Below are 11,686 nucleotides of genomic sequence, written 5' to 3'. Positions count from 1 at the left end.
CAAACTCAATCTACCGCAAGAACTCGGTAACGTACATCCTACCTTCCACGTCTCGAACTTGAAAAAGTGTCTATCCGACGAGACTCTTCTTATTCCACTCGACGAGATCGAGATCAACGAAAGCCTCAACTTCGTGGAGGAACCAGCAGAGATCATGGACCGAGAGGTCAAGCAAACAAAGCAGAGTCGTATCCTGATAGTGAAGGTGCGCTGGAACGCAAAGCGTGGACCGGAATTCACTTGGGAACGTGAGGAACAAATGAAACTGAAATACCCTCACCTTATCGCTTAGTTATTTGTAACTTCTTATTTGCTTAAATTGTAATTTCGGGACGAAATTCCTTCTAATGAGGGGATGATGTGACAACCCAAAATTTCCATTCTGTACACACTATATCACTTCAAAAGAAGTTATAGAAGTCACAGTTAATTTTCAGACTTTTCGTGTAAGTTTGAGTAATTCAGGGTTAACACTTCAGGAAATATTAGGAGAGTGGGTGCACTAGGGTTTTGTGCAACACTATTATTCCAACACTCTATTATATTACAGATCATTTCTGGAATAAAAATATTTTTTGCCAAAAATATCTCAGGACAATAAATAGATTTCTGAACCAAATTTATTCATTATTCACATTTCCAACTAAAGAAAAGCCATTTTCTCTCTCACGGATCTTCGGGTTTTTATACCAAAACGTGAGTAACTCTTTCTAGTAGTGTTAGAAAGCTTATTATGTGCTTATAACATGATTTAGATGGCTAAATCATTAGATCTAGGAGTTTACTCCCCAAGGTGTTCTTGGGCGGTAAACTCCCGAAACAAAGCCAAAACCGACCCTTGTTTTATACAACTGCCATAGACTCATATGTATGTGTGTTAGGGACAAGAAAACAACCATAAATCACCCAAGTTTGGGAGTTCACGGCCCAAGAGTTGCTAAGGCCGTAAACTCCCTTTTCAAACTCAAAATGGTGTTTTAAGGCCACTAAAGCTTTAAGACATTTATCAAGACTATTTCCCATTTAATCTAAGGCCTTAAGCACATCAAAGAACACAAAAAAATGAGAGTTTATGGCCCAAGTGTATCTTAGGCCGTAAACTCTATAGAAATGGACCAAAGGGTGCTATTAAGAAACCTAAAGCCCTAGACCTTTACACGGAATTGTTCCCCACTTAATCTAAGGACCAAAGCACATCAAAATCACATTTCAAAGTGAGTTTACGGCCATGACATGGTTCATGGGTCGTAAACTCATTAAAGGGGCATCAAAGTGTGCCAATGGTCTTCATATGCTTGGAATAAAAGTCTAGAACCTATACCACAAGTGCAAGAGACTTGAAAGCATCAAAAACACACCATACTTAGAGTTTACGGCCATAAACTCTAAGGGGAATGGCCTTAGGGCTGTAAACTCCTAAATGGAGTGTTTCTAGACCTTAAACCCTTCCAAGGACTTAGCCACTAAGTTGGAATAATTCTAGAAATCATTTGGGACTTCAAAACACACAAATACCCCCATGGTTGGGAGTTTACGGCCGTAAACTCAAGAGTTTACAACCGTAAACACCATGTGTGATGGTATATGGGGAGTAAACTCACATATAGGGTCCTTTGGAACCCTAAACACAAGTGCCTTGTCCCACATTAGCTTAGATGCAATCCTTAGGGCCTAAAACACTTATATAAAGTGTTTATTATGTTTGGGATGTCTTAACTTTATCAATTAGTGATTTAAGACTAATTGAATGCATATATGTGTGATTATATGTTCATTAGGATCGTAGTGTGTGTACAAGTCCTCACTTGACACCTAGCAATCCTATACCGTTCAGTTCATCCCAATCACCAACTACAGGTGACTTCATACCCCTAATCAATATTTTAAATGATTTTAAATGCTTTAAAGGGGGGGGGGGGGAATACAAGTAGAAACAAACATGTTATTGAATCATTGATATGTATTTTATAACTGTGTATGTCATTTAACAGATGTCACATGCTACAAAATGTGATGCATGAAATGGTTTTACATCTTAAAAACACATTGTTACTAAATGTTTTACCTCTGAAATGTTTCTTAAAATGACATCAAGTCATTGTTAATTATTGTTCAAAACCCATACGATGTCTTACAAAACCATTTTACATTCTTGAACTAAACTATGCATATACACTTATATTCTTATATATGTATTGATGTTATAGTTTACATCTTTCATTTAGTTTCCCACACCCTTGAGTAGTAAGAGTGTATAAACTTACATGATCAACCAGTTGTATTACAGTAAATTATCATAGGGATAATTTGAAGATATCAAACATTTCTTCTATTACAAGGAATCACACAAGAGTCAGTTCATTGATGAGTCTATACTAGTACATTACCTGATACATGAGTACTTACAGATGTTTACCTGATACATGAGTACATATACATACACTTACCTATTACCTGAACACACTTACATGAATATCATACAAGAACACTATTACATATGTGCATTATCCTATATTCACTTACCTGGATACTTGTACTTAGAACTACGAGGATAAATTATTAGTACCTTCTATGTAAATTATCTTTCCTATCCCGGTTCAATGGGATATCTAGGCGGGACTTAGCATTCCGAACCCCACTGATTAGCACCAGTGGTCGATGACCATCTACGGAGGTCTAAGGTTTCTACTTATACTAGGAAGATCAATAACCGGGGCTAACCCCTCCACCCACCTGCTGCTGCTACAGAGGACAAGTGGACAATCTTCGATTGTTCATAAGGTTATACCTTTCGCTTATTGCGATGATTGTGTTACTCCTAGTTCCCAGCGATGACACTTACATTAATACTTGTTCTGGACAATCTTCGGATGTTCATTAGGTTACATATTTTGCTTAATGAGATGTTGTGTTAGTCCTCGTACCCAGTGACAACACTTACAATAGTACATTTTCCTGTTTACTTTATTTTGTGATACATTCACATAAACGATGAGTTAGACTAAACACTTTTAGTACTAGTCAATACAAAGGAAAAACTATCATTTTACATAGTCATAACAAAACATTCGGGTCTTGGTAGAAGACTACATCTCAAACTGATAGAAAATAAGGGATTTTCTAGGGTTTTTCATACGTATATCAACATTTTCATTTAACGATTTACATGGCCTTCATAACAGGTTTTTCACAAACAAGGCAATGACACTTATATACTTATGAATTCACCAGCTTTAAAGCTGATACTCGCTTTCAAAATAACTTGTATTCTCAAGTCATCAGTAGATAGGTACGGAGGCCAGGTTTTGAGAAGACGGAGCAGACAAGTCTTGTCTTTTATTTTGATTGTATATTTTTGGTGTCTTACTACAATGAAAGAACACACATGTATTAAAACTTTACTTATAATGCAATGGATGATGTTGTTGCTTGTTTATTATATTACACTGTTGTGATATTGTACATGACGTCCTCTACCCCTGAACGTTTTCGCCGTTCGTGGTTTTGGGGTGTAAGACGTTTCATCTCTAATAAAAACTTATATCATCCTTCAGCCCAATGCTCCTAGCGTGCTGCAAGTATTTGACCCTACTCAGTCCCTTTGTAAGGGGATCTGCTGGGTTTTCTTCTGATGATAACCTCTTTACAACGAGGAGTCCCTCTTCTACCCGATGTCTGATAAAATGGTATTTTCTGTCGATATGTCGAGATCTACCATGATCTCTCGGTTCCTTGGTCAAGTCAGCCACTCCTTCATTATCACAGAAAATTTCCATAGGCTCCTTTATGGATGGCATAACTCCAAGGTCTCCAATGAAGTTCTTCAACCATATAGCCTCCTTCGACGCTTCGCTTGCCGCAATGTACTCTGATTCGCACGTTGAATCAGCTACGGTCTCCTGCTTGGAACTTTTCCAAGTCATCGCTCCTCCATTTAGGGTAATGACCCAGCCCGACTACGATCGGAAATTATCCCGATCCATCTGAAAACTAGCGTCAATGTACCCTCATACCCTTAATTCATCACTCCCACCGAGGACTAGAAACCATTCCTTGGTCCTTCGCCGGTATTTAAGAATATTCTTAACTGCAATCCAATGGGCTCTACCAGGGTTCCCCTGATATCTGCTGACCATGCTCAAAGTGAAGGCCACATCAGGGCGAGTACAAGTCATAGCGTACATGATAGAGCCTACTGCAGAAGCGTAAGGTACTCGGCTCATATCAGCTATCTCTGCCTCTGTACTCGGGCTCTGAGTCTTACTCAGCTTGGTATTGCTTTAGATTGGAAACTCCCCTTTCTTGGAATTTTCCATACTAAAACGCTTTAGTACCTTATCCAAGTATGTATCCTCACTGAGTCCTATCAGTCTCTTTTCTCTGTTTCTTACTATCCTCATTCCCAGAATATAAGCAGCCTCTCTGAGGTCCTTCATAGCAAAACATTTCCCAAGCCAGGACTTCACCTCCTGTAAGGTTAAGACATCATTTCCTATGAGCAGTATGTCATCGACATACAATACCAGGAAGCTCACTATACTCCTACTGGCTTTGACATACACACAAGATTCATCATCGCTTCGCAGAAAGCCAAATTCTTTGGCCTTCTCGTCAAAACAAAGATTCCAATTGTGAGACACTTGTTTCAATCCATAAATGGATTTCTCGAGCTTGCATACTCTATTTGGATGCTTCGCATCGACAAAACCCTCTGGCTGATTCATGTAAACATCCTCAGCCAACTTTCCATTAAGCATAGCGGTTTTCACGTCCATCTGCCATATTTCATAATCATGAAACGCAGCTATTGCAAGCATTACCCTAATAGACTTTATCTTTGCAACTGGCGAGAAGGTCTCATCATAGTCAACTCCGGGAGTTTGAGTAAAGCCTTTCCCAACCAATCGCGTTTTATAAGTATGCACTTTCCCATCCATGTCCGTCTTCTTCTTGAAGATCCACTTGCACCCGACTATCTTACGACCCGGTACATTATCAACCAAATTCCAAACTTGGTTGTCGTACATGGCTTGCTTGTAGCTGCTAGGTTCGTCCAAATTTACTAGTGTACTATCACTAATAAATGTATCCCCTTCAGTAGTAATATGAAAACCATACAACTGGTGTGGAACACTAGCCCTAGTGGAACGTCGAAGAGGTATGGACTCGTCAATAGGTTCAACAGGAGTTTACTCCTCAAGTTGAGTGCCAGTGTCAGAGGTTCCTTCATAGCTTTGATCTTGAATCTCTTCAATTTCAATTTGCCTCCCACTGTCTTCTTAGCTTATCAATTCTCTTTCTCGGAAAACTCCTCTTCTAGCAAGGAAGACAACATTGTCACTCGGTCTGTAGAAAAGATAGCTAAAAGACTTCTGCGGATAGCCGATGAAATAACACTTCTCACTACGAGGTTCGAGATTTTCATGAGTATCTTGTCTTACGAAAGCCTCGCAACCGCAAACCTTAATATGTGCCAACGAGGGAGCCTTCCTTGTCCACATCTCGTGAGGAGTCTTGGAAACCTTCTTGGTGGGAACTGAGTTAAGGATATGGGCGACAGTCTCTAAGGCATACCCGTAGAAAGCTATTGGTAACGAAGTTCGACTCATCATAGAACAAACGATGTCCAACAAGGTCCGATTACGTCTCTTAGCCACACCATTCAATTGTGGCGTCCTCGGAGGCGTCAATTGCGAAACAATTCCGCATTCTTTTAGATAGTCGTGAAACTCAAGACTTAGGTACTCTCCTCCTCGGTCTGACCGAAGCATCTTTATTTTCCTGCCCAGCTGATTCTCCACTTCATTCTTAAACTCTTTGAACTTTTCAAAGGTTTCCGACTTTTTCTTAATTAAGTAGATATATCCATATCTGCTATAATCATATGTAAAAGTCATGTAGAAGCAGCAAGCATCCCTTGTGGTGGATCTAAAGGGCCCACACACATCGGTGTGTATGAGATCCAATAAACGCTCACCCCTTTCACAAGTGCCAGTAAAGGGTGACTTGGTCATCTTCCCATGTAAACAAGATTCACACGTGTCATTGTCCTTAAGGTCGAATGACTCCAACACTCCATCCTTTTGGAGTTGGGCTATGCGTTTCTTGTTGACATGGCCAATGCGACAATGCCACAAGCATGCTTTGTCTAGACTCATAGACGAATCAATATTCAAAACATTATTTCCTAAATTATCAACAACCATCATAGATTCATAAATCCCATTACAAGGTAATGCATTGAAATAAAATACACCATTCAAATAAACGTTAATAGAACCATTACTATTATCAAAAGAATATCTAAAACCTAGTCTAAACAACCCATGAAATGAAATAATGTTTCTTGCCATATCTGGCGAATAAAAGTAATTTTTTAAATCTATCCCTAACCCATTATTCAACACTAATGAATAAACACCGACTTTGGTCACAGGCGACGATCTTCTGTTTCCCATAATCAGGTTCATCTTTCCATGTTCCACCTCCCTACTTCTTTTTAGGCCCTACGTTTCAGAACAAATGTGGTAACCACACCCTGTATCAAGAACCCATGAAGTAGCAAATGATGAGTTATTAGATTTAATAGAATACACACCTGCAGAGGTGGGCTTAATCTTCCCATCTCTTATGTCTTGCAGATATTGAGGGCAGCTTCGCTTCTAGTGGCCCTTTTGGTGACAATAGAAGCACTCTGCTTCTTTGGGATCGGAGGAGGGTTTAGCAGGGCCGGCTTTGGTCCCACTTGAGGACGAACCATCTCGGGGCTTCCACTTATGGTGGCTCTTACATGGAGCCTTCCACTTTTTACCCTTTCCTTGACCTATTGCCATCACAGGAGTGGCCACAGCAGGGGACGATGCAATGGATTTGACTCTGAGGTTTCTCTCAGCAGTCCTCAAGAGTCCTTGGAGCTTGCTCAAGGAGACCTCCTCCTTGTTCATGTGGTAGGTCATCCTAAACTGGTTGTAGCTGGAGGGCAAGGAGTGGAGGATTATGTCGATAGCCAAATCCTCATCAAACTTAACATTAAGTTTGAGAAGACGATCAACATACCTCTGCATTTTCTGCAAATGAGAGGTTAGGGATTCTCCACTCCCCATGTTAGCGGTGATCATGTTAGTGATGATCTCATAGCGCTCTTGCCTCGCGCTCTGGTGATACCTGTCCAGCAAATCCTGATGCATTTCATACAAATACATGTCCTCATAGGACTTTTGGAGTTCGAGGTTGATGGTGGCCAGCATGATGCAGTGAACTTTCGTAGCATCACGCTCATGGGCCTCAAAGGCGGCCAGCTCTTCAGGAGTAGCAACATCTGGGATGATATTTTCAAGCATTTCATCGAGGACATATTCTTTGTCCTTGTAGCGTGTGATCATGAGAATATACCTCATCCACTCATTGAAGTTTGAACCAGAAAATGTCACTTTATGACAAAGGTTCATCAACGAGAATGACCCAGAAGCGTTGTTGTTGTTGTTGTTGTTTGTAGACATCTGAAAAAGAAAGGAACAAGGTTTCATTAGAAATGAATCCCTAATTAAACACCCAAGTGAGAAATTAGGGCTAGGATCCAACAACATTATTTACAACTTATAAAGGGATGCCGTACTCTAAAAGTAAATAATTTTAAGGTAAGTGAATGACGATTCACTAATTCTAACCATGAAAAACGAAAAAGACATTTAGGTTTTAAATGTATTGAAAACTCCTAGATCTTTGAGATTCATTGAAATTTTCAATGGCATGTTTAAATCTCGGTATGCATTTCAAATTTGCTACTGGGATACCAAGGATCGCAAACAAATTGTGAATAACCATGCTAATCAACATGGTGCACTCAATGTCTCTATTACCCAATCAATGTGCCGGTAAACCACGCACGCTCCATTGATCTATGACAAAGATCGAGTCACCCTTCGGTACCAATGTCATCCATAAATTGATGTGTCGGTTAACCACACGCGCTCCACCAACGTTTGACAAGGGTATGAAGTGTAATTCCATGGATTAGCATCATTTTCACATTTTACCCTAAACTAACTAAGATTGGGAATTTGAAAAACATGTAGTTACTTTGTATCTTACATTATACTTTTAATGAGGATAGGGTTGCCCTATCCTACCCGTTCGGCTAACGACCCTCCACCAGTCAAGCAAGCGGTGGGTGTGAGTGTACACCCATTAAGCACCATTTTATGGGCAGCAACCTTATACCCACCTTATAGACTGGCTTCGTGAATGAGGCCTACTAACGGTAAGACTAGCATTTTAAGATATACATGCATATATATTAATTAAGCTTGTAATAATATATAATAGTATAGGGTTGAATTTTAAACTTGTAAAATTCTAAGTGCTTGAAATTTAAATTATTCAAAATTAAACTTTTAATCACAAAATTCAAATTTCAAAACTTGAGGGGAAGTTTTAAAATTTTCAAAACACAAGGGATCAAATAAAAAATAATTCAAAGTAAACAATTAATTGCATAATTATCTATATTTGACCTAATCTTATTTTAGTCATTAGATAATTACCAAATAATTTTAAATAATCCATATTTATCATATAAACAACCAATATTCAAAAGATTTGAAATTATCTATTGTTTTGGCAAGGATAATCATTTAATTAAGATAAAATTTGTATTTTAACTTCAAAAAACGATTTAGGCATCAAATCCAAGTCAAAACAGCAGCTAAATCCCGAAATACCCTCTGTCTGACGCACAAACTCGCCGAGTCAGACCTGGACTCGCCGAGTCCAGATACTGACTCGCCGAGTTGAGTCGGGCAGAGGAAAAAAAATCCGTTTTTCAGCAAGTAAAAACAGTTAAGCATTACATACAATTGAAACCAATCAAGTCTCTGATACCACTGATGGGTTTTATACATAAGAAACATTGCTATGTCCTCATGCAAACCCTAATGCTTGGATCTAGGTTTATCTATTGAACATGCTTTGATTCCAAGACTTGCAAACCTAGATCTATCATATATAATTCGAAATTACCATAAGAAAAACAGATCTAAGTGGTTTACCTCTTCCAAGTAGCTTGAATCCTTGTAGTCTTCTTGATCATGAGCTTAGATTCACAAATGCAACTCCCCTAATGGTTCACAATCCCCACAAGCAAGAAGGCAATCTGAGAGAGGGTGAGATATGCTAGAAATTGGCCTAGGGTTCTCTTAGAATCAAGTGGTAGCCGATTTCCATAGCCTAGGGGTCTTATTTATACTGCTAGCTGCTAGGGTTTCAGCCTAAACCCTAATAGACAGCTTAATCATCAAGCAGCCCATAGAACCTTCTAGATTAGGGCCCTTGAACGAAAATATGATGGATCCCCATCATAATTTCGTTCCCCCTTAGTCCATTAGGTTCTCCAGCCCAAAACCCAACTATCATGCATTTGACAGTTTATACCCCTTATTTAATTAATCTCTTTTAGTCACCAAATTAATTCCTAATTAATTTATGACCAATACTAATTAAATAAATATGATTTCTCCTTTAATATATTATTCTTGTAATATATTAATAAACCATAATATTCTCTCTTTCTCCTTAAATTACCTTGTCAAGTTGCTTTAGAGAAGGCAACCCAAAAGGACCATGCACAACCGGGTCAAGTACATACCAAATATAGTTACGGGCTTAGACAATATTCCAACAGATGGGTCTACAAAGATAAACAAAAACTACTGCTACATGGCAAAGGATAGAACTCTAAGCATCGTCGAACAGGTAAAACTCATGATCCAAACTCTAAATTATAGCATGCATGATTTTCAACCTTACATCGATAATCCTAATGAAACATGTGTTGCCGTCCTTACAGACTATAACAAAGCCTTAGATGAGAAGAACATTGCATCCTAGGAGATGTTCCATGTGAGAGGACGACTGGATAACAAAATACTCAAAATCGCTATGTTAGAAAGACATTTAAAGTTAGAAAAAGATGCAAGAATGTTGATTGAAACCCAATTATAGATAGCTTTGAATCAGAGAGATTTAGCTCAGAGTGAAATTGTACGTTTAAATCTTTGGTAAATAATGGAACCGTGGACAATACATACAATTGGGGTTGGTCAAATGGATATCCTACCGCAATGGATCCCTCACCCCAGTTCAACAAAGATAGACTATATGTCCCTCCAGACCGAGAATTTCATTTCCCAGTCAATGACAAGACTTTTTCCGAAGATTTCAAAACTCACTTTGGTAGACTGCACAATCTAAGCAACAATTGTGTGATTGAGGAAATTGTGCCTAAGGTTTCGGATCACACATGTGATCAAATTCCTATCAGTGGCACTACTTTCCCAAGTTCTCAAAACTCATCCGTTGTCGATGAAGAAATTGTCATTGACGACACCGAAATCTCTAAAGACTTCCCATCTTTGTTCTCAGACCGCAGTGTCCCTCACTCCAGTCAAAAGTCCAATATAAGTCCCACTAATGTCCCAACTAAGACATACTCTGCGGTAGTCAAGTCATCCTTACTGCAGTCTTCAAACAAAAGTTCTGCCACTCTTCAAACAATTTATCATGAATTACCCATCAAAAACTTTGAAGTAGGTCAACGTTCCCAAATCCCAGAATCTTCAAGTTCTGATGACTCAATCCCACGTTTTCACAAAATTTCAAAGGATTGTAGGAAACTGCAGTTGAATAACAGAGACTGTGGTTCACCAAAATCCTTAGCTAAAAAGGCTTTCAAAGAAGAAATTCGCTCCCAAGGCACAAATAGAAAAACTTTTTCACAAAACAAAAAGCATGTCAGATCTTAAAAATCAAAAAGTCCATAAAAATTTGTTTTCTCTCACTGTTTTTCTAAAAACCCTACCACCAAGAAAACATCCAAAATGAAATGTACAATTTCATCAAAATTTTAACAAATGGAAGGGTATCTTACCAAATCCAACAAAAAGGGCACAAAGATCTACACGTGCTAAACCTTTTTCAAAAAAAACTTTTCAGAAAACTAACAACACTCGTGTCAAATCTTTTCAACCTCGGTCTAGTCAAAAGCCAAACAACTCTTCCTTTAGACTGCTGACCAAACGTGGTGTCAGAACTAAAGACAAAATCTCAACCTATGAGTGTTAGTGTAGTTGCAAATATCAGAAACCTCGTAACTTTACAAAAACACACAACACTCCAAAATTTCACAAACACCCAGGACTAGGTTTAAAAGTTGACACGAAACCAGTCCATGCATCACTCAGAAACTCACCTGTTGTTCCAGGCTCCAAACTTTTTTGGATACCTAAACTAACCATGTAATTCTTAGGCTTTGTGCAAGGAGGAACAAGAAGATCAATGGTTAATTGACCGTGCCTGCTCCTTGCACATGACCGGAAGGTTAGAATACCTTCGGGATTTTAGGAAAATTTGTAGTGGTGGAAATGTTACATTCGGCAACAATGCGAATGGAATCATCCGAGGTTACGGTGTACTTACTACGGGAAACTTCTCAATTCAGAAGGTTGCTTATGTAGAAAGCCTTAAACACAATCTCATCAGTGTTGGCCAACTATGTAAAGTAGGCCATCGAGTTGAGTTTGATGATTAATATTGTTACGTAATGACAAGTGATACGAGCACCTGCTTGATCAAGTCAAGATCTGAGGGTACCATGTATCCTCTAGATGTCTCTCTCATCATTGGCAAACCG

The sequence above is a fragment of the Lactuca sativa genome, chromosome 5 (genome assembly GCF_002870075.4).
Source record: "Lactuca sativa cultivar Salinas chromosome 5, Lsat_Salinas_v11, whole genome shotgun sequence".
Classification (NCBI taxonomy): domain Eukaryota; kingdom Viridiplantae; phylum Streptophyta; class Magnoliopsida; order Asterales; family Asteraceae; genus Lactuca; species Lactuca sativa.
Note: the sequence above shows the minus strand (reverse complement) of the source record.